At 38.1% G+C, this 25,831-nt stretch overlaps 1 protein-coding gene and 1 pseudogene across 2 annotated transcripts in view; one reads left to right on the top strand and one right to left on the bottom strand.

Moving 5' to 3' along the window:
* Positions 1–25,831, bottom strand: part of LOC308643747 (uncharacterized protein) — a 738,434-nt gene that overhangs the window by 240,282 nt on the left and 472,321 nt on the right. The gene's annotated exons all lie outside the window — the stretch shown is intronic.
* LOC308643748 (transcription factor SOX-12-like) lies at positions 442–1,608 on the top strand (annotated as a pseudogene). Its single transcript has one exon. The product of its transcript is annotated as a transcription factor SOX-12-like (transcript).

Genomic DNA, 25,831 nt, shown 5'->3' on the forward strand with positions numbered 1-25,831 from the left:
TGTTGAAAGATGACACCTTTCAGAGTTTATACACTCTTATCCATACCACATTGTCATGGGGAAATGTAGAAAGAAGCACTAGGGAGCAGAAAAGGTAGCAGAAAGTTGTTATGTAGTAATAGTTGGCATGATAAAATATTTAAATAGGCTATTAAGTCACTCATGCTTTCAGAATGAGCCCAACATTGTCTTTCCAAACAACAACAAACAAACAAACAAAAATATGAATTTTGTGGCATTTCCTCGGAGAGAATCTACTGGTAGGACAGAGGAAAGAGCTAAGTGGTAATGTAATGTATTACATAGAATGTATGAGCTCTGGCTTCAATGCCCAACAGTAAAATAAATGATGATAATGACTATAATGATAATGATTATGATGATTTTAAAAGAATTGTACTATTAAAATTATAAAGACTGAGTTTATACTCACCAGGCGCGATGGTGCAGCAGCGGGGCGCGCGGGCCAAGAGGGACGGCGGGCCGCCGACCCCGGGGCCCGGCCGGCCCAGGAAGGGGCGCGCGAGCCTGGCTGGTGCAAGACCCCGAGCGGCCACATCAAGAGGCCGATGAACGCATTCATGGTGTGGTCGCAGCACGAGCGGCGGAAGATCGTGGACCAGTGGCCCGACAGGCACAACGCCGAGACCTCCAAGCGCCTGGGCCGCCGCTAGCAGCTGCTGCAGGACTCCGAGAAGATCCCGTTTGTGCGGGAGGCGGAGCGGCTGCGCCTCAAGCACATGGCGGATTACCCGGACTACAAGTACCGGCCGCGCAAAAAGAGCAAGGGGGCGCCGCCAAGGCGCAGCGGCGGCGGCGGCGGCAGTCGGCTCAAGCCGGGGCCGCAGCTGCCGGGCTGCGGGGGCCGCCGAGCGGCGGGAGGGCCTTTGGGGAGCGGCGCGGCGGCGTCGGAGGACGACGACGAGGACGACGACGAGGACGACGACGAGGAACTGCTGGAAGTGCGCCTGGTCCAGACCCCTGGGCGGGAGCTGTGGAGGATGGTCCCGGCGGGGCGGGCTGCCCGAGGACAAGCTGAACGCGCCCAAGAGCCGTCGGGCGAGGGGACGGCCGCCACCACCACCTCCCAACACCGTCTGAGGACGAGGAGCCAGAGGAAGAGGAGGAGGCGGCGGCAGCGGTGGAGGAAGGCGAAGATGAGACGGTGGCGTCGGGGGAGGAGCCGCTGGGCTTTCTGTCCAGGTTGCCCCCGGGCCCCGCCGGCCTGGACTGCAGCGCCCTGGACCGAGACCCGGACCTGCCTCGGGCACATCACACTTCGAATTCCCCGACTATTGCACCCCCGAGGTTACCGAGATGATCGCAGGGGACTGGCGCCCGTCTAGCATCCCCGACCTGGTTTTCACCTACTGAGCCCACCGTCTGCGGGGCGCGCACGCCCCCAAACCAGCTGTTTACATACAGGAATCAGGTATTGGGGCCCCTCGGAGGCCGAGGCTGGCACCCTATCTCCCGCGCAGCCTCCCCCCTCCTAGACGTGCCCATCCCCCCCATCCAGACATACCCCTACCCCGCAGACACTCCCCAAGGCAACCCAACCCCCCATCCTTCCCCTGACATCCAAGCCCCTCCCCATCTTGTCCCCTCCCGCACAGCCACCAGCAGCCAGCCCCCCTCCAATACACCTCCCATCCCTCTTACAGACCTGAACCCCTCCCCCACTTTGCACACGCCCCTCCAGCCTCCCCACACCCCCTCCGCCCTCACTACCTGTATCTCACCCGTGGGTTCACCCTCCAGGTGCTCACACACTCTCATTCACACACACAAATCTCAGGAACAAACGGTCCCAGAGTCCTCCGGGACCCCTGCCCAGGGTCTCCACAGGTCTCTGCCCCACGCGGTTCCCTTCGCTGACAAAGCCACCAGCTGCCTCCTTTAAGCTTGGTGCTCCAGCTCTGGGCCTTTCTTGCGCTCTTTCTTTCTCTCTTTCTCTCTCTCTCTCTCTCTCTTTAAGAAAACAACAACAACAACAAAGAAGACAATGAAAAAAAAACAAAACGTCATGTGAGTGAAGAGATGTCTCTGTCTGTGGTCTTGGAGAACTAGTCTTGTAGCTGAGGGAGGGGTCCCTCGTCTGGGGAACTGGCACCCACAGCAGGACTTCCGCCAGTCTGATGCCAGGACTGAATAAAGTGTATTTGCCCGGAAAAAAAAAAAAAAAGAATACAAGTAACAATAAATGCTGGAGATGATGTGAGAAAAAAGTTATACTCATGCATTGCTAGTGAGACTGCAAATTGGTACAAGCACTCTGGAAAACAGTACAGAGATTCCTCAGAAAATTTGGAATGGAACCGCCATTCAAACAGTTATCAACCCAGTTGTTTCTTGATTTTATTTTTTGCAATTTAGAAGTCTTGTTGAGGAAGTCAGTTCCTAAGCTGACATGATGGAGAGTTGGGCCTACATATATAACCAAAGGACTTAAAATCAACATACTACAGTGACATGACATAACCAAAGGACTTAAAATCAGCATACTACAGTGTCACAACACAGCCACATAAATGTTTATAACAACATCACAATAGTTAAGCTATAGAACCAACTTAAGTGCCAAGATAGACAGTTGGGCCTACATGTATATCGAAAAGACTTAAAATCAACATACTACAGTGACAAAGCCACATCAATGTCTTACAGCAGCTCAATTCAAAATAGTTCAGCTATAGAAACAACCTGCATGCCCTTCAAAAGATGAAAGGTTAAAGAAAATATGGTACATATACACAATGGAGTATTTCTCATCCATAAAGAAGAATGAAATTTATGGCATTTGCTGGTAAATGGATGGAACTTGAGACTATTATACTAACTGAAATAAGCCAATACCAAAACAAACAAACAAAAAAGGCCAAATGTTCTCTCTGATCCTAAATAGAATAAGTTATAGCCCATGTATGTACAAAATACATTCTACTGTCATATATATCTAAAAAGAACAAATAAAACCTGGTGCTAAAAAAATAAAATAATAACAGAGATAAAATGTTTCCACCTAACATTCCCATTTAGTAATGGATAGAGATGACCAAAATTCAGTAGGGTCTGGACACTCATTCTGAAGCAAGACTAGAAATAAATGAAGCAACTCTTACGGAATTATGCAGGTCCTCAGGCTAGGTCTCTCCCATATCCTTTTAGAGCACATTATTGACAAGTTTGGAGGAACCACCACAGAAAGTGCATTTCAGATACTCTACTGCCTATATCAATATTCCACCAACATGACTTCACTCTCACAATACTGATGCAGAAAATTATTACCTAAGAACTTGACAGTGTAAACTATCACAATTATAAATCACAGGTAAGACATAGGAAACTACAATACAGACACCATTTGGAAAATAATTTAACATTATGCAATAAACCAATAGCACAAGATGCATCATGCAGAGAAGGCTATTTCCTAAGCAGACTCTCACATAAATGTGGAAAAGATATATATACCTGAACATGTAAAAATTTCAATATAGAAATATAAGAAAAATAAAAAGATATGTATGATTGTTTTATAGTTCATAACTCTAGAAACTATTTCCAAAGATACTGCAAGAGACAAAATGATGAAAAAATGTCAAAAAAATGTTAAAATAATGAATTAATTCAATGATAAAGCAAAGAAAAACTGAATAAATTAATGAAAACAATGCAGGACATGAAAGAACAGTTCAATAAAGATTCTGAATAAGAATCAATTAGAAATCTTGAAAATAAAAAGCCCAATGTCTCAAATAAAAATATCCACTTGAAGTCAGATCCATAGACTAGATAAAGTGAAAGAAAAAATATCAGAGCTTGAAGTTGATGATGAAATATCACATTCAGACAATACCAACAACAATTAAAAGAATTATAAACAACTCACAAATCCAATAGACACAATTCATAGACTATTCTTATGAATCACAATGGAGGAGAGGTACATTCTACAGGCAATGCAAGCTTTCTCGGTGAATAAAAGAAGTTATTTCTTAAATCTTGTGAAACTTATGGACATCCAGGTATAATATGCTTTTAGAACACCAAGTGGACATGACTAGAAAAGAACCTCTCCAAATCATAGTCTATAAAATTACCAAAGGTAAACTGAAATTTATAAGTAGGGCCAAAGCAATTATAAACACATCAGAAAAATTTCAGATTTCTGAGTAGAAATTTTAAGGCCCAGGATATTAGGAAATGATATATTTCAAACGCTGAATAAAAAGGTTGAAAGAAGAAATAAGGATAAAAACTATAAAATGAATGGAAAGGGTGGTCATCACGTTAAGATGAAAAAATCAGAAACAAAAATCCAATTATCACATGCTCTCCCTAACATGTGGAATCTGGGAAGAAAATAAGAATGACTAGAAAATGATGGAGGGATTATTAAGGAAGAGGGAAGGTAACTGGGGATGAAAAAGAAAGAAGGGGAAAAATGAAAGTAAGGAGAGCGGTCAGGATTCAAGTATTGTATTTGTGTATATAGAAATATCACTGTGAAATTCACTAATTTGTGCACACAATAGGAGTTGATATTAATAGTTGACAAGAACACCTGTTTTTATAACAAGTCAAATTTGCTATCATTTCACCATATACAAAACACAAGTACTAATTTAAAAATATCTTTTTCTTATTTCTGCAAGGCATAAAATTTCAGGTTCAAAATTAATGTAAAATTTCTTCAGACAGTATCATTTAGATGATAAAGTTCCTACAATTAATTACTAAATTATCCTGGATTCTATAGGATCAAGAAAGATACTAAGAAAAAATATGAGTGGAATTTGAACATTTACTTTTTTCCACTGTTCTTTTGTGATCAAACTCTCTTACTTTTATTTAACAGGGCATGAACACCAAGAGTAACTCACTTTTGTAAGTCTTACCTGTACTGAAAAATGTTCTAGATTGTGCTTTCATATGTCGAAGAATTAGATTCCTGTTGCTAGGTTTGAAAAAGTAATAAAATTGGTATTTTAATACACACAAGAAAACATTGACAAAATATAATTCAATACTTAATGTTTTAGATCTAGTATCAGAACTTTTTTATATGCTCTCCAAATTTGTAAGCCCTATAGACATTTAATTAACTTGAAAATTATTTGTACAATGTTTGTTCTGTTCTGTTTTTCAGATGGCATTTCATGATGATAGCCAGTCTGATCTTGAATTCCTGGGCTCAAGCAGTTGTCCCACCTCAGGCTCCCAAGTATTTGGGGTAAATGCATGAGCCACTGCACCCATAGCTCGTAATTAAAGAAGAAAAAAAATAAGATGAAATGATCGTGCATTGAGACAAGACAGGTAAATATATTAACTAGTGTAGCTTGAACGCAGAAAATGCCCTGTCTCTGTGAACAATAGCTTCTTGTTCTTGCACAAGTCCTTTCTCTTAGGCGTAAGGCCTTCTAAAAATTAAGGGTTGTATCACTTTAGTTCACCAAGTTGTTATGAAGATTTACTAAGATAATATAGAGTGCTGCTGCTTGGGAAAGATGTCATTGAGTCAAAAAGCATGAGTGCATGTGAACTAAAAAGAGTGTTGTAACTTTTGAGTCTAAGTGTGTGTTACCATGAAGACTCAGGGATTGGGATCAGTCAGAACAGGTTGTAATAAAAGCTATTCACTACCAGTCTGCAGGGTCAGTTCCGGCAGAAACACTGCAGTAACAGAACTGACAGAGACAAAGGAACAATTTTAAATCCCTTTATCCCCCTCCAACTGACTACAGAAATATCTTTCTTAAGTTTCTAAGATATCATTAGGTCCTTGATAAATTGAAGGAGGATGGTAGAATAGCTAACTTCTGCTAAATTGAGCATTTCAAGACTCAAATAGCTAATTAGAAAAATCATAGGTGTGATACTGTTTGTACCCATGAGTAGGGGTTATACTTGAAATGAAATGGATAATGCTGGAAACCCTAAAGATAAAGGTTTAGAAGGTTCTAAAATATTGGTTAGTGGTATATCTCAGTGGTAGAAAAATTCCCTAGTATGCATGAGAAGAAAAGGTAAGGAGAGGGGAGGAAAGAGGAGAGAACAAACTTCAGAGGTGATTCATGTATGCATCATTGCTTTTATAAATTAATTTAATTATGTATATATGACATCAGAAAGCATTTTGATTCCTGTTATACAATTGCAGCACTTTTCATTCTGATTGTACATGATGTAACATTGCACCATATGTGCAGTCATATATGTACCAAGGTAATAATGTCTATCTCATTCCATCTTTCCTGCCCCCATGACCCCTGCCTCCCTTCCTTCCTCTTCACCAAATCAAACTTTCATCACTACTTCTTGGCTAGACTTTTGAAAGGTTTCTGACTGATGAACTGTCCTAACTAACTACTGTTCCATACATAGTTATATTATGAAATCTTACCTCATGTGAGATGCAACAGATATAACTATTGTGGATCTAAATCTAATGCTGATTAGTATTTTAATGTAAATACTTACACAGTATTACCACTAGCAATGGCATAAGACAAGGCAATCTGTCCATAGTTATCTGAAGCAGACACATTAACACCTAGTTGAAGAAGCAGCTCAACTATTCGTGTTGATTTATGCTCCACAGCAAACATGAGGGCTGTTCTAAAATAAGAAAGATAACTTCAACCTTAGGTATTTTAATAAATTTATTTAAACAGACAATTTATTACATTTTACAAATTTGATATATAGCTTTACATACACTAACAGATACAAATATCTTAAAAGATCATTTCATACATACACAAATATTTTGAAAGATTGTTTGTTTACATACACAAACATCTTGAAAGATCAAATCTTTATCTTTGAAAATCATCTGTAAGTCTAAAAGGAAAACAAAAACACAAAAAAGAAATATCTTGTCCCAAAAGGGGAGAGTTACAAACTTAAAAATCCTTCAATGGACAGTAACTATGATAAGGTCATTCATCTTCAACTGGCACAGATTTCAATGAATAAAGCTCAGTTTTCTCCCTAGGGCAATGTAATATATTGTAGCTCACAGTGAGCCAAAGGTCAAGAAGTAAAAAAGGTATTTTCAGGCATACCATAATAACAGTAGCACTGGTGATGATAATAGTCATTGTTGCTTCAGTCATTCACTCTGAGAAGCATTTTCAGGCACTGATATAAATGCTACATGTATAATCTTGCAACCAGCCTTTAAGTGTATGTTATTCTCTTTTTCATTAGAAATGGACAAAATCTGTCAATAGCAATTAACTCTTACTTAGAAAAAAATCTAAAATCAATATTTAAAGCAAACAATTATCCAAAGGACAAAATTATTTTCAATGTCTATTTATGCTCAGCACAGCATTTCCAAAAGAAAACTATACCAGCCAAAGATAAAAATAACAAAGTTTAAAAGTTCAATACTTAATAAAAAAGCAAACTAAAAGTCCATATTTTACATAACTAATATGAAAAGTCTAGCTAACACAAAATCACATAATCAATAAAATCAAATAACAATGATAAGCCAATAATTATCTGGGCATGTGAATCATACTACACACCCTCATTTTTGTTGCTCAATTTGAATAACTGCTTTTCTCCCTAATTATAGTTATCTTTTGTTCATATATTTCATACATGTTCATATATTTCACTCTATTCCAATGATTATGTCATTCTCATTAACTTAATATTTTTAAATTGAGTAATTTTTTACTACAATATTAAGATTTTTCAAAAACTAATAAAGTACTATACCTTCCCTTATCATCAACTGCATGTATGTTTGCTTTATTCTTAATAAAAAATTCTACCATCGTCTGTTTGTTTTTCTTTATGGCGAATAAAAGGGGTGTTTGTCCACTCTGAAAAAAACAACAAAAATAGTTTATTCACAAAATTACTACTTCTCAACTGAACTTAACCTTACAAAATACTGTATGAATATAAGCATATAATAATAATGTAAATTAAGAGTAGCCACTCCATTCTCTTCCCATTCTGCTTCCATATATGCTGCTCTTTCATTTTGAAATGCCTCTAGAGTGGACACATGAACTCCAGTCATTTCTAAAACTGCTTCAAACATTTACTGTTTCCACAGATCTTTGCCTCTGTCACAGCATTCATCATGGCATCTTGGGATTAAGTAACCTGCACCCACCTCAATCAAGAGTGTCTAGAGGACATGAACTGTATCTCGGTAGCCCCATTCCCTAACACATATTAGTAAACGATGTAAGTGTTATATTTAATTAACAAGCCAAATTTTCAACTCACTAATAGGGTGAATCAATCATTTTCTAAAGAATATCTACTTTTCCAGAAATACCAACCCTCATCTGAAATATTCCTTGTTTTACAGAAACTGTGCACTGTTATGTCCAGTATTACATAAATAGCTTTCCCATTTCTTAATACCTATTTGACATTGATTTTTTTATAGTACATATTCACATGTGAAGAATTCAAGTTTCAGGGATATAGTCCTGAGAGCTTTCCAATGACATGGAAGTGTCCTCCATGTTATACAAGTCCTCTTGATTCTCTTCTATTTATGGAATCAGAATCCCAGATATCAATGTCAGGCATTCCTGCTTAAAAGCAATAGACTTTGAATAAACTATGTTTCTTTTTCATAATTGGTCCCTGTATCTTCTTTTATTATAAGATGAAAGACATTATTCTTACCTGTTAGAAAGCTTAATATGAAAATATATTCTTCCTACACAATTGGAGAAAATTTTTGCCAGCTAATCCACTGATGGGGAATTTTTTTTTTTAAAGAGAGAGTGAAAGAGGAGAGAGAGAGAGAGAATTTTTTAATATTTATTATTTTTTAGTTCTCGGCGGACACAACATCTTCATTCGTATGTGGTGCTGAGGATCGAACCCGGGCCGCACGCATGCCAGGCGAGCGCGCTACCGCTTGAGCCACATCCTCAGCCCCAACTGATGGGGAATTAACAAACAGAAATAACCAACTCAAAAAAAAAAAAAAACACTGAGCTGAGGTTGTGGCTCAGTGGTAGAACACTCACCTAGCACATGCAAGGCCCTGGTTTGATCCTCAGCACCACATAAAATAATAAAGCTATTGTGTCCAACTAAAACTAAAAAATAAATATTAAAAAGAAACAAACAAACAAAAAGCACCCAGTCAATAACTGGGCAAAAGAACTAAATAGAAATTTCTCAAAAGAAACACAAATGTTATATATATAAGACTCTTCTACACCTCTATCAATTAGGTTAATGCAAATCAAAACCACACTAAGACTTTATCTTACTCCAGCCATAATGGTAGTAATAAAGAACACAAACATAATACATGCTGGTAAGAATGTAAGGGGAAGGCACATTTGTACACTGCTGGTGGGAATGCAGACTAGTACAATCACTCTGGAAAACAGTTTGGAGATTCCCCAGAATCTAAGAAGGGAACCACAACATGAACCAGCTATCCCATGCCTCAGTATTTTCCCAAAATTACTAAAATAAAATTTGCCTAGTATAGTAATACAGCCACGTGTGTTTACAGTAGCACAATTCACAATAGGTAAATTATGAAATCAACCCAGGTGTGTGTCAATATATAAAAGAATAAAGAAATTGTAGTACACATGCATACAATGGAGTATTACTTAGCCATACAGAATAAATTATGCCATTTGCTGGTAAATGTTTGGAAACAAAGAATACCATGCTAAGTGAAATCAGTTAAGCTAAGAAACTCAAAGGTCAAATGTTTCATATGTGGAAGCTGAAATTAAAGAAAAAGAAGGGAAAAACAGAATATCAAAAGATGGGGGCTGGGATTATGGCTCAGCGGTAGTGCACTCGCCTAGCATGGGCAGGATCCGGATTCCATCCTCAGCATCACATAAAAATAAAGGCATTGTGTTGTGTCCATCTACATCTAAAAAATAAATATCTAAAACAAAAAAAGTGCTGGGGATGTGGCTCAAGTGGTAGCGTGCTCACCTGGCATGCATGAGGCCTGGGTTTGATCCTTAGCACCACATACAATCAAAAGATGTTGTGTCTGCCAAAAACTAAAAAATAAATATTAAAAAATTCTCTCTCTCTCTCTCTCTCTCTCTCTCTCTCTCTCTCTCTTAAAAAATAAAATAAAAATAAATAAAGATATTAAAAAGTAGGATATCAAAAGATGTAGGGAAGATCATTAGTGTAGAAAAAGGAGACTGAGAGAAACAGTGGAAATGGGAAAGGGAAGGCAATAAAGAATGAACTCTTCAAAAATCATGTTACATGCATATATAAATATACCTTTATGTATAAGTGCAAATAAACAATCAAATATAAATAAATAGACAAGTGAGAGGAAGTCCAGGAGAATAGAAGCAGAAGGATGGAGGAGGAGGGGTAGGACAGGAGGGAAAAGAGGGGATCATGAACTCAACTGGAATTCCTTGCCTGTATGATTTTGCGGCTGGGATGAACCCAACTACTATGTATAATTATAAACTCTAATTAAAATAATATTGAAAATGTATTCTTACTTGTAATGATAATCCTAGTAACATAATGCTAAGCTACTTTTCAAAATTCTTTTTTACTCTGGTTCCACTCTATTTGCTACTTAAAGTTATTTATAATTTTTGGCAAAATTTAATTCAGAAATTTTGTGTATCAACAAGATTTATGCTGATTTATACAGGTTATTTTTAGCATCATGAAAGACACTAAATCACTTGTATTTTTAAGGAACAAAATTGATAACTCATGTACATAGTACAGCTTGCAAAATCCATGAATTATCTACTTCTAGCAATAATTTATCCACTTCTAGCAATGAGTAACCTAATCAGGCTTACAAAAATTCCAATGGGAACATGATTTTTATAGTGTACAGAAAGAAAACTATTTAAGTGCCAAATTCTAAATTCAAAAATTTAATCCCATTTCAAAGATATTCATAATATATTATGTGGGACATATTCTTGTACATCAGTAGAAACCACCATGAAATCTTTATCAAAATATATTATAAAAGATTAGTTGTAACCTCATTCATAGAGGCAAAGTAGGTGATCTGAGTGAATGCTGCAGTTGCCAGTATGCCAACTGAAGAACATGTATGCCCAGCATGTGAGAGGCAAACCCTGCACACCACACTGTGCAGTACTATGGCTCAAGGGGTACCACATCAGATTCCTTCACAGAAGCTTGAAGTTTAGATTTCTGCATGAGTCTCTTGGATTCTAAATGTGGACACAATTCAAGGAGGCAAACTAAATATACACATGAGCTACAAAAGAAGGAGGAGGAATACGAGAAGAACTTCCATCATTTGCTACTATTCTAATTGAGAAAATTCTGCTTATGATCAGTATTTGTTAACACACATCACTGTTAATTTTAAAGAAACATATTTCAAGTATTTTGGAAATAAGGTGATTAATGTATACCGTATTCTTGGCTTCAATATCTGCGTTGAATGAAAGCAATTTTGTTGCTATTGATGTGTTCCTATAAAACATAGCACAGTGGAGAGGAGTTTCACCCTTGTTGTTGTGAACATTTGGATTGGCACCGTTTTCTAGAAGAATAATTGCACATTCCTCTTCCTCATATTGTACGGCCTGTCGGTTTTAACCAAGAAAGAGATTGTAAATTTGGGGAATTCAAGAAAAATATTTCACATTTTACTAATCAGTTATAACTAAGTGGCATTAATCAAGTTTTCTTCTAAGCATTTAAATCAAAATCATTTACTGCAAAACCATTGGCTACATCTACCTTCATCAACGGTGTGTTGCCATCACTGTCATACAGGTTGACACTGCATTTCCTCTTCACGAGAAGAGCCACCACTGCTGGATTTCCATAGGCACAGGCATAATGTAGAGGGGTTCTATGCAAGTAAGAGGCTTTATTAAAAATTCATAAGGCACCTTTTGAAATATACAACTATTCATGCAATTATAAACATTAAATAGCATATGATTCCTCTATTTTCTTCTGAAGAAGGTACAGTATTTACAAGCTGTTATTACTTATTAAATTAATAAATGATCAACCTATGCCATTGACACTTTTTTAAAATTTCTTGTTTCTGATACTGCTGTGGATTGAACCCCAGGGAACTCAACTACTGAGTCATATCCTAAGCACTTTTTAATTATTTTTTAAAATTGGGATGCAGGGTCTCACTGAATTGCCCTCCCTGGCCTTGAACTTCCAATGCCCATGCATCAATATCATAAGTCACTGGAATTATGGGCTTGTGCCACCATGCCTTATTTCATAGATTTTACTTATTTTTGCTTTGTTTCTGTGGTGCTGGGGATGTAACCCAGGCCTGAGGCATTCTGGGTAAGGAAGGTCTCTACCATAGAACCACATCCCCAGAGCAGAGCAGTCCACTTGCCTAGAAAGAACATGGCCTTGCAATTTCATCTTTGATTTGAGTTCTACTTTAAGCTCTGTGAAATACTATTTATTCCATAATCTTCCTCTCCCTCAGTTTCCTCACTAATAAGGTAAGGATTAAAAACAATAATTACTTCTCAGGATAATACTGGGTTGCTTAGTGGAGAACCCATGTAAAATATCTAAAGAGTTTCTAGCACAAGCAACAGCTCAATAATTAATTACAATAGGAACCAATCAACAGAGTATTTAAATTAATAAATTAGTAGCATTATAGTAATTTTGACAGACATCTTTTAAAAACTATATATTTCAATGAGACTTAGATGCTTTTTCTCCCTATCATTTTAACAATACTGAGATTAAAATGCCACTAATAATTCAGGTTGCATTACAACTATAATTGGCAGCATTTAATTTTTTTCTTCATATACAAAATAAAGGACCATCATAATTCATGGTGTCTTACCTTAAATGAAATGTGAGACAATAGATTTATGGCTGTTTTAGTCACAAGGATGGCATTTAAATTAAGTTTAATTCTTGAAAATACTATAGATAAAATAGGCTGAATAATAACAGCAAAAGACCAAACTGAAAGAAAACTAATCCTTGCTTATCTTATTTATTTCCAAGTAACTTAAAACCAAAGGAAAAAGGACCCAAATAAATTAGTATGGTTAAATTCATTCAGCATTTAAATATATAGGATATATGCAAATCAGATATTTCCAATGTTCAGCATTTAATACGATCTTAACTTTTCAAAAGGAAGTTTATAATTTTCTACCTCCATAAATGCTTGATTGAAAAAAAGAAAGAATTTCATTTGAAATTGAATCCTATCACTTCAGTTTTAGTTAACTGGTCACTTAAAAGGGAGTTTTTATGTAAGAGTTCTGTGAGATAGTAGAATATGTCAACTACAAAATAAATAGCTGTACAATTTATGAGCATAAAAAGCGGTATTCAGTTTATGAGTACAAATGAATAGATTAAAGAATAGATAAGAATAGTTGAGAACTTCCGTATTTTTAAGTAAAATTTTTATAAAGTAGAGCAATACTTTTGCTGTAGTAATGATCTTTTATATTTGCTCTCTTATATTTTCATCAGAATGAAACCAAAACAAAATTATTAACCTATAATTAATTATTTTTTTAAACTGTGATGCAGAGTCTACGTTGCCCTCCCTGCATGTGTGAAATAAAATATGCATATATAAGAAATATATGTGTAGTAATGTCTACAATAGATGAAATGTACTATAGAATGTCTATACAGAAATGTACTAGAAGAAAATACAAATGTTTCTTTTTGTTGGCAAACACTGTTCTAAGAGAGAATGAATTGAAAAAAAAAAGACTTTCTATTTTGTCTACCTCCCTTTTTTAAATCTATTATACTGCTGCTGATGAAGATGATGATGTTGTTGTTGTTGTGCTGGGAATTGTACCCTTACCATTGACCTTGCCATGCAAAAAGTGCTCTAACACTGAGCTACATTTCCAACCCTGGAATTCCAATTTAAATCAGACAAAGTACACTTTTACAGATGCTCAGGTGACAGTGACATATGAACATGAAAAAAATATTTAGTTTCCTTTGTAACAGAAATGATTTAAGTCTAACACATGAAATACATTCCTCAGCTATAATGTTTTTGAGGATGAAGAACAGTGGCGTTGGGCTGTTGATTAAGGTTAAGCTGTTTAATTCTCCTCAAATAGATGATTTGATGGTAACTTCTGTGCAACATTTAAAACTGTGCATGCCACTACTACCAGTTCCATTTTACTGTTCTTCCAGATATTTGGATATTCTATTTATCCTGTTCCAGTCACTTATCTTTTGACCCTTGGAAAACAAGTAATTTGTGAAAGTTAATAATGTATTTTGATACAAAGAATGGCAAGCCTTTTTGTTGTAAACAGTTTCTTAGTGTTATCGCTAAGAAAGGGCTGCATGTGGAACTAAAAAAAAATGTACTGATATTTTTATTTGTTTTTTTTTTTTTGTGAAATTGATAACCACAGAAAGAGCTCACACTCTGGGTCAAAAGTATTTATCAGCACAAATGACCAACAAGGCCTACCTGTTCCCTTCAGAACAGGGTAGGGCAAGGTGCAGTACGGCAGCAGCGGGCAGCTCTATGCAGCCTAGGCACTCTTTGTGTGCTGCTCCCTTGGCCCTGGTGACCGAGAGCCTGCACCGCCTGGATGCTCTCAATCAATGCCCTGCTCTCTGGTTGAACAAATACACAGAAATGGATAACTACAGGAAAGGGCATTAAAACAGTGGAATCAGCAATTTTGTAATTTTGTGCAAGAAGCTTTTAGTAGATGCTTTTTTAGTGTAGTCTGTCTGAAGTGGTGACAAAATTGAAAAAGCATGTTGTGTTTGGTGTTTTGGAAAGTGTAAAAGCTGCCAATAAACTCTATTGTCCTCTCTGGAAAGGTAACTGAAGTTAATGAAGTACTGCAGAAAATTCAGGGCTTGTTGTTATGAAAATGGTTAGATGATCAAGATGACACCAAGTTATCCTTCAGAATTTGATGAACTAGTGAGGAAGCATGATAGAAATAAGTAAAATCTTATTTTTAGGGGTGGAAGACACACCCCTAAATATACTAGTGTGAAATAATTTTAAAAATAAAACAAGAAGAAGGAACATGGAGCCATCTTCCCAATTCAGAGTTCTTGTGAGGCCCTCAGGCCCCAACAGGTAGTAGATTGTATCTGAAAACTTTTCTTTAGCCCTCCTGTTGCTCCATTATGAGAAACTCTTTTCTCATAATTCACTTTTCTGCAATGCTTTTGAAAATGTGTACATTACCAGCTACTATGTATATTCATTTTTTAAAAAATCAGTCACCCTATAGGGATATTGTAAGTGGCTGGGAAACCAGCTGAAGTTTTGTTTCCAAACCTAGTTTGCAGGTTCTGGATATTGAGGATTCCACGGGGTATTTAAGTCAAACATCCTGGTGAAAGGAGAACTGGTTTCCCTTCTGCTCTGCCCCATTGGCAGTGTCTGAAAAGTGCAGGCTTCATTTCCATCAGCCCAGCTTTCCCCATTGGCCCCTTGCCCTTCAGCCTCTATTACCTATTTTTTCGGTCGGTATCATCAATATGATATCCACGTCCCAGATAATGTTCAATTCTTTCCAGTTCACAATTTTTGGCAGCCTGGTGGATCTTCCCAAGGGGTTTATATCCAATAACCTTGATCCCCAGGTTAAAATAAACAAGCTTTCTACAGGCTCTGGCCATTCCTGGAGGCATCGCTAACAACCTCTATCAAGCAGCCTACCGAGGCAGCTCTGAGATTAGCTATCTGACAACCAACTGTTAAAACAATCGTTGCCAAGCGACACTAATAAACAAAAGTGCGTAGGCATGCGCGCACCCTCACGCGCCACAATCTGCCTGGCTGTCGGTGATTGGCTCTTGGAAGGTCCGCCTCCTGAACTGTGGTCAGTGTCTGGCTCTTCTGTCCAGTAGGAGGTGGAAATGCCGGATAAGCTGCACTACCTCAGCCAGCTCCTAAATCTCCAACACCTCTGCATTCAGGGCCTAATCCCCCTCCACACACCCCACCTGCAGCTCTCTGCCCAGTTCCAACCTGGGGCTCCAGGGGGAGCTGACGGTGCTGACCACCGGGAGTACTGTGATGCAGGCCTACCTATTGGCTAAGGTGGGAGACCCCAGTGTCCTGCCTGTACACAGTGCAGAGGTGGAGAGGAGGGCAGCAAGGACGCAGAAGCAGCAGTTGGGGGTAGCCCAGGCAGTCCATTGTAAAGTCCAGGTAGTCCATTGTAAAGGTTCGTCCCTCTCCATTACAATGCAGCCTCTTCCAGTCTCCTCTGAGTTGGCCTGGCAGTGTGAGCTGCTAGGCGCTGGGGGCAGGGCATTGTGGATTGGCGTGGCCTTGAGTGTCTGGGCTTGGATTCCGAGTTGGGGAAAGCAAGAGGATGGATGGTGTAGCTCGACCAACCTAGCTGGACCCACAGTGTGAAAGCAGGTCCCCAGCTACCAAAGGAGCCTTGACGGTGGGTGGCAGGTGAGACCCCTGGAGGCTTGATGGTGGGCGGTGGGTGAGACCACCCCAGCCCCAGCCCCAGGTGGGCCTCAACAGTGAGACCCACCCCCAGAAACCTGGGTGGGCTTTGATGGTGGGCAAGGTAGAACACCACCAAGAACAGGGTGGAGCTCCCAGAGACCCGGTGGGCCTCCATGTCGGCAGTGGGTGAGACCACGTCCCAGACCCGGGTGGGCCTCAAGGCCAGCCATGGGCGAGATCCCCCCACAGACACTGGTGGGCCTCAACAGCAAGAGGCAGGCGAGAGCCCCCCAAACGTGGGTTGGACCCAATAGCAGGCAGTGGGTGAGAACCCCACCCCGAGACATGGCAGGCCCCCAGGTGGGCCTCCATGGCAGGCGGGGTATGAGATCCCCTCACAGACATTATAAAGTAGTCTGGTATTGGTGGGGGTTTGAGGAGGTGACAATTGGAGGGAGCCCCAGATGGATGACAGAGTTTGTGGATGCAGATAAAATGCCTCGTGAGGACCACACTCCAGGCTCTTCACACTGCTGAGGTTTGGGGAGACCTTTCTGTACCACACCCACCCAAGAAGGAAACCCTGCCATCCTGGCCTCTTCAGAACTAAATAAATCAGATGGACCTCATAAACATCTTTGGACTATATGATCCATCAATAATGAATTTATTTGCTTCTCCAAGAAACAATGAACATTCTTTAAAGTAGTTCATATTGCCTAGCACGGTGGAGCACACCTATAATCCCAGCAGCTTGGGAAGCTAAGACAGAAGGACTGTGATTTCAAAGCCACCCTCGGCAACGGCAACTCAGTGAGACCCCATCTTTAAATAAGGCTGGAGATGTGGCTCAATTGTCAAGTTCCTCTGAGTTCAATCACTGGTACCCCAAAAAAAGTCAATACTTTGGGGTACAAGGTAAATACAAGAAATTGAGATAATTTCTTGCATCCAATCAGATAATAAAAGAAGAAGTTAATGACAAGATAAGAAAACAGAAACCATTTAATGCCTGGAGATTAAAGTATACAAATCTGGATTCAGATGAGATCAGGGAAGAAATAATAATTTTTTCAGAAATAAATTAGAACAGAGATACAATACATCAAAATATATTGGGTAATTAACACCAATAAATCAACTATATATCTATATACCAATGGCAAATCAACTAAAACAGAAATTACAAAACACATTCACAATAGAAAACAAAATAGCCATAGAAAACAATAAAATACTTGGGAATAAATTGAACAAAATACGTGAAATACTTTTACAATGAAAACTACAGAGCAATAAAGAGAGAAATTTAAGAAGACCTTAGAAGATGAAAAGATCTTCTATGCCATTGATAGGCAGAATTAATATTGTCAAAATGGCCACATTACTCAAAGTGCTATACAGATTCAATACAATTCCTATTTTAATCCCAATGACTTCCTTTGTAGAACTAGAAAATCAACCATAAAATTCAATTGGAAAAACTAGAGACCCAGAGTAGCCAAAGCAGTCATTTACAAGAAATGTGATGCAGGAGGCATCACAATACCCGACCTTAAACTAAACTACCAAGTCATGTAACAAAAATAGTGTAATATTGGCACCAAAACAGACACACAGAACAATGGTAAAGAACAAAAGAAAAGTCCACATGAAAACATATCTAATACTAGAAAAGGGTGCCAAAAACATACACTTGGAGAAAAGACAGCATCTTCAACAAACGGTGCTGGGAAAACCAGAAATCCACATGTAGCAAAATGAAACTAAACCACTACCTCTCACCTTGCACAAATTCAAAGTGAATCAAGGACTTATACAATAGAACCCTAGAGACCCTGCAACTAACTGAAGAAAAAGTAGGCCCAAATCTCTACCACATCAGCTTAGAAACCTTACTTCTTAACAAGACTCCTAAAGCACAAAAAGTAAAATCAAGAATCAATAAATGGGATGGAATCAAAGATGTATCCTTTTAACTTCTTCTCAGCAAAAGAAAAAGTAACATGAAGAGAAAGCCTATTGAATGGGAGAAGATCTTGACACATGCACCTCAGATACAGGAATCTCCAGAATACATGAAAAACTCAAAAAACTTTACACCAATAATAATGTCAACAACCACCCAATCAATAAGTGGGCTAAGGATCTCGACAGACACTGCATAAAAGAAATACAATCAACAAATATATGAAAAAAAAAGTTCAGAAATGTAAACCAAATTTACACTGATATTTTATCTCACTCTAGTCAGAATGGCAATTATCAAGGATAAAAGCAACAATAAATGTTGGTGAGGATGTAGGAGAAAGGTACACTCAGACCTTGCTGGTGGCGAGAAAAACTGGTGCAACCACTATGGAAAGCAATATGGAGATTCCTCAGAAAACTTGGAATTGACCCAGTTATCCCACTTCTCAGTTTATACCCAAAAGACTTAAAGTCAGCATACAACAGTGATGAAGCCACATTAATGTTATAGGTAAATTATGAAAGCAATCTAGGTGCCTTTCAACAGATAAATGAATAAAGAAAATGTGGTGTGTACAAACAACCGGATATTACTCAGCTTTAAAGAAGAATAAAAGTATGGCATTTGGTTGTAAATGAATGTAGCTGGAGAATACCATGCTAATCAAAATAAGGTAAACTCAAAGAACCAAAGTCCGAATGTTTTCTCTGATTTTTGGATGCAAATTCACAGTAAGGGTGTGGGTGCCTAGGGAAGAACAGAGGTACTTTGGATCAGGCAGAGGGGAGTGAAGGGAGGGCAAGAGGAATGGGGTTAGGAAGGATAGCAGAATGGATCTGACATAATTATCCTCTGTGCATATATGACTAAATGACCAGTGTGAGCCTATATTATGTATAACCAGAAGAATGAGAAGTTATACTCCTTTGTATGTATGATGTGTTAAAAATGCATTCACTGTCATGTATAACTAAATAGAGCAAATAAAAATGCCTCTAGGTGCTCAGAGAAAATAAAATCAAATAACTGGAATTCCCCCCACAGCTGTCTGTTTACTTCCCTGGCTTAGTATCCTTCATCCTTACAGCAAGTCATAGTATTCCACAACAAGGATGAAAGATCACCCACAAAGATCACAGCAAGTACAGAGGAGGAACATCAAAATTGGAGGTGAAGGAGGAAGGATGGCTGTCCTATTACTATCATCAGTATGGTGGACTAGCACTAGCTTCCCTATGTGCCTAACACCAGGAATCCAAAGAGAAGTGAGGTAATACAGAAGTTTATTCAGTCATAAATAAAAATAAAATAATGTCATTTGCAGGAAAATGGATGGAAACCATAATATTAAGCAAAATACATCAAACTCAGAAGATCAAGGGTCATATGTTTTCTCTCATGTGTGCAAGCTAGAGAGGAAAAAGAAAAAAAAGTGTGTGGGGGGGATGATCTCAGGAAAATCAAAGGGAGATTATTTTTTAAAAAGACCAAGGGGTGGGAGGTAGGCAGGTAGGGGAGAAGTGCTGGGGAGCAATATTGGCCAAATTATATTGTTAGATTGTGTGCATGTATGAATATCTAACAAAAAATCTTGTTATGTACAATTATAATGAATAAATTAAAAAATGTGGAAAGAAGAAAAAAAGCTCATTGGAACTGCTTATGTTTCAACTTAAAAATCTACAAATATCTATAATCATTTTATGTCCCTCTGTCTCTTAGAAGCCATATTCCATACATATACAAGTATGTATATGTATTTCTGCATATATGTATATTACTGTACCAAATATATGCATATATAGGTAGATAGATATAGATATATAACAACATTCAAGACTCACAAAAGAACTCAACTTATTTATAAACAGGATGAGCCCCTGGCCTTTTAGACTTAGACATACTTAATTAAAGACAGTATGATTCATGCCCTTTATATAATGGCTTGTGGTTAAGTTCTTTTTGGTTGGTCTGCCAAGGAACCAGCTCTGGCCTCATTAAAGAAGGTTCAATTCATGAGTAAATTCTAGGGAGTTTTAAATTAAAGAGACAAGACTCTAATTACCTTTATTACCAGCTCCAGGACGGCTTCTCCTAGCTCCTGTCTCCAGTTACCTAATTCGTTAGCGAGGTTTAATTGAAGAGGCTACCAAGAGAGAGAGAATACCCCTGAGAGTGGATTTTTATTGGGGAACAAAAAATTCCAGGGAAAATCCCATCCAATGAAGAAGGTTAAGGGGGGCAGCATCCAAAGGTCAGGAAAAAGATTGGGTATTCAGAGCAGTGGCCAGACATGCCTCTGTGTGGACAAGCCCTCAGACCTGGAGAAGGGTGGGGAAAGCTCTGACACAGCTGTGTCTAAGCGCCTCTCACCCAGCCAGGGAGGTAACTCAAATCACGTGTGACGATGGCCTCCCAAAGGTTGGGTCCTATATTTATTTTAACCCCACTTTGAAATCCCTAAAGATACATTCATGACCTGAAATGAAAGGGATAGACAATGTTTCCAATCTTGAAAGTAAAAAATAAAATACCAAAGTCAAAATGCTGTTATATATTTTCCAGTATCCAAAATAGTGCTGAATGCAAAGTAGTTCCTAAAGAATGGCTTTCTGAATAACAAATAAGAATAAAAAATAGAAAACCAAAAAGTAACCTTATTCATATGACTTATAAAGGCAATATAAAACGAGTTACTTACATATCATAATATTAGAAGTTATGGTAGCTGATAGTTATATATCTAATTATATGAGAATTTACTCCCTGCTGAAGAGCACTTATGGTTCAAGGACAGATCCTCTGTTTCTGCAACAATATCAATCATACTGCCAACCACAGGAAAGTTCATTACTTAATTTTCTGTGTAATATGATGAAGTATTAATGGGGGACATTAATGTCATTCAAGTATAATTGAGATGCTCATATAATTATATGGGTTTCATTAAAATCATGTCACTCTACTACAATCATTTTTTAAATTAATGGTTTATAAGTATGAAGAAGGCGTGATTCAAAATCTTCTATTATTTTATTACTCTTCAATAGAAATGTACTTTGATATCTATGATTCAGATACATCATCAAAAGTTTATATATTCTGTTGGTACAGCTATTTAGTTTTCCATAGAAATCCATACAACATTTACTTACTGCACCCTGTCAGAAAGTAGATTTAGAGGAGAAAACATCTGTTATTTAAAAATTGTGTAGTGACTATTGCTGTCAAAATATAAGTGGACTTATGATTTGTCTTGAGAAAAATATCACTAAATGTTAATCCTATAGCTGCAAGATAATAATTGAAACATCTTAGTGAAATTTCCCACAAGTGGTTAATAAGTTACAACACAGCTGAAGAAAATATAAGTTGGTTCAAAAATGCATTTATAACTTGTAGCTTTTAATTTAAATTTTTCTACTCTTTAAATTAAGCTCCCAATCTGCAACAAATGGTGCTGGGAAAACTGAAAATCCATATGCAACAAAATGAAACTGAATCCCTTCCTCTCGCCATGCACAAAAGTCAACTCAAAATGGATCAAGGAGCTTGATATCAAATCAGAGACTATGTGTGTGATAGAAGAAAAGGTTGGCTCTGATCTACATATTGTGGTGTCGGGCTCCAAATTCCTTAATAGGACACCCATAGCACAAGAGTTAATAACAAGAATCAACAAATGGGACTTACTTAAACTAAAAAGTTTTTTTCTCAGCAAGAGAAACAATAAGAGAGGTAAACAGGGAGCCTACATCATGGGAACAAATTTTTACTCCTCACACTTCAGATAGAGCCCTAATATCCAGAGTATACAAAGAACTCAAAAAATTAAACAATAAGAAAACAAATAACCCAATCAACAAATGGGCCAAGGACCTGAACAGACACTTCTCAGAGGAGGACATACAATCAATCAACAAGTACATGAAAAAATGCTCACCAACTCTAGCAGTCAGAGAAATGCAAATCAAAACCACCCTAAGATACCATCTCACTCCAGTAAGATTGGCAGCCATTATGAAGTCAAACAACAACAAGTGCTGGCGAGGATGTGGGGAAAAGGGTACACTTGTACATTGCTGATGGGACTGCAAATTGGTGCGGCCAAATTGGCCGCACCAATTTGCAAAGCAGTATGGAGATTCCTGGGAAAGCTGGGAATGGAACCACCATTTGACCCAGCTATTGCCCTTCTCAAACTATTCCCTGAAGACCTTAAAAGAGCATACTACAGGGATACTGCCACATCGATGTTCATAGCAGCACAATTCACAATAGCTAGACTGTGGAACCAACCCCGATGCCCCTCAATAGATGAATGGATAAAAAAATGTGGCATTTATACGCAATGGAGTACTACGCAGCACTAAGAAATGACAAAATCATGGAATTTGCAGGGAAATGGATGGCATTAGAGCAGATTATGCTAAGTGAAGCTAGCCAATCCCTAAGAAACAAATGCCAAATGTCCTCTTTGATATAATGAGAGCAACTAATAACAGAGCAGGGAGGAAGAGCAGGAGGAAAAGATTAACATTAAACAGAGGCATGATGTGGGAGGGAAAGGGAGAGAAAAGGGAAATTGCATGGAAATGGAAGGAGACCCTCATTGTTATACAAAATTACATATAAGAGGTTGTGAGGGGAATGGGAAAAAATAAGGAGAGAAATGAATTACAGTAGATGGGGTAGAGAGAGAAGATGGGAGGGGAGGGGAGGGGGGATAGTAGAGGATAGGAAAGGTAGCAGAATACAACAGTTACTATTATGGCATTAGGTAAAAATGTGGATGTGTAATCGATGTGATTCTGAAATCTTTGTAATGTTTTGAATAACCAATAAAAATAAATAAATAAATAAATAAAGCAATAAATAAAGCTCCCAGGCATGAAGAACTCTCCAAATTATTTGAGATAAGCTTATGCATATTAAATAAGAACATTCCTGGAGGATCTGATAGAACAAATTTATAGTCTCAATCAATTTTGTACAATTTTACTTTGAAGAGAAACTTACATTGAAGCAAAACTGGTATAAATGAAAATGTAAACCTTAATAAATAAAATTGAGATACATTAACTTCCACTTCAAAATAGCATTAAAACATAGAATAAACTGAAATAAAGCAAAAGCTCAAAATCTTGATAAAAATTATCTCCTTTCCTGTTAATAGTTTTTTATTAATATGACTAATATACCAGAAAACAATTTAAAGGAGGAAAGTTTATTTGTGCTTACATTTTCAAAAGTTTCAGTACATATTGGCAAACACCATTGCTTTGGGCCCAAGATTAAATAGAAAATCTTGGCAAAAGGTAAGAACATAGAGATTTAGGCTAATGACATTAACCTTTTTTGATGAAATAACACTAGAAAAAAAATTTAAAACATTAAAAATAAGATACACATAAACATACATGATCCATACAGAATCCCAAAGAAAAAAGATTAAGAAAGAAAGCAGCTCTGCAAGACATATTATAATCAAGTGACTAACAATGGAAATAAGAAAAAAAAAATAGTAAAACATATACAATAAAAACATGAGGTCACATTTATTTACATTTATATAAATTTATATTTGTTTGTACAAATTTAATTATGTTTATAAAGCCTCACTTCAAACTTCTCACCTCAGACTTTAAAATCAAGGAGAGTTGGAGTGAAATGTTCCAAGCTTTGAAAGGAAACACTTGCCAACCAAGACTGCTATGTACAGCAAAGTGACAAACAAAACTAGAAATGACATGATCAGTGAAATAATCCAGATGCAGAATGAAAATATGCAAAAGCTAGAGAGAAAAAAAATGAAGAAGAATAAACAGGGGATTACAAAAAAATAGAAAGACAATCACAAAGAGATGAGCCACATGACTTGTTACAAAGATGTAAGAGGATAAAGCACTAGCTACAGGATAAAATGTACTTTGGAATAAATAAATATGCCCTGAAACTTCTAAGAATTCTTTCTCAATGAGGAACTGAATTAGAAACAAAAGTATGTGCCCTAAGAAACATCGGATGATTTAAGTGTCAGAGGAAAGGAACATTGCACATGTATCAACTGAGGCTATGGAAACAGTTCATAAGTCCCTGGAGGGCAGTACAGAGTGTAGTGAGTGAGTGGAGAGCTGCTGGAACTCATTCAGAACAATCCCAAAACTCCTCACTTTCTTCACTTCAGTCATGGTTTTCAAATCTGTTAGTAGATTCTTGGGTTTTGACATGTCTACCCCAAGTACAATATCAATATCAATTTTACCATCTTTGCTTTTGGTCAAATTCTGCAGTATATCACAGCTTCCTTCCTCAAGTAACTTCAAGTCCATGGCCAAAGTCTGGTTCTCCAATATAAACACAAGTAGACAGTCTGCTACTGATGCACCAGGATCAACAACATCATGTCTTGACCACAAACAGGATCGCAGGAACTACCAAATCTCCAAACAGGGCTGCCAAATCAGGGACAGATAGATAATGGCCCATGAGCAGAATGAGGATGTCACCAACAGCACAGCTGAAACCATGATATGCAATATACATATACATAAGGTGATCTTCTACCAGGGTTATTATTATAAGGCCTGTTCCTGGAAAATGGAGTGCATGGTGTTAGCCAAAGACCAATCACCAGATAATTCTATTCTTCCAAAAATACAAAGACCCCATCCGTTCACAGCTTCTACTTCCTTGGCCAGAATGAATTCCTGTTCTCTCAACCCCAAACCTCAATATTTGAGTAAGTCAGACTAGCACTTAACAATGATCTGAGATATTGCTCTTTCCTTTTTCTCCTTCTCCTTGTGACTTTGAGAAGGTACACTTCATGGTGCTGATCAATGTACCCACAACCTCACTGCCATCCTAACTTGCTTCAGAGACACACCTAAGGTCCCAGAGAAGCAACTTGTGAAATTTGCTGGAGGCCTTCCCATTGATGCAGGGCCTACTCTGCAGGGACTCTTAGATGGTCCAGACACTATTCCAGTTCCCGCAGTATTTGGCCTCTGAATTGTTGGGCCTCCCTGATTCATCTTGGAAGCCAGCCACCAGTATTGAAGGCTCCTTCTTCCCTTCCACAACGAACATGGAAGAAGCTTCACTCCTGGAGCTATAGGTCTTGCCAAGGTAGGATCCTCCATCTTGGCCTGCTGTGGTTTGTTGAGAGCCACAGCTGAGTCAGGATGGTACCTGGCATTGCCAGAAGGAGTGGTTGAGAGGTAACACCAGCGAGCCATTAAGATGATGATAATTAAGTGAACCTGTGTATAACTGCTGTGACTGGATGATGCTGGATTGAAACAGACTGTGTATTGAGTTGTATATAGACCCCTGCTGTCCAGAAATAGGGCGGTTCCAGCAATAGGGTGGGTCCCACAATAGGCTGGCTCGGTCCGCTACTTTGGAGTTCC

The sequence above is a fragment of the Spermophilus citellus genome (assembly GCF_964194105.1).
Source record: "Spermophilus citellus genome assembly, chromosome: 3".
In the NCBI taxonomy this organism is placed as follows: Eukaryota; Metazoa; Chordata; class Mammalia; order Rodentia; family Sciuridae; genus Spermophilus; species Spermophilus citellus.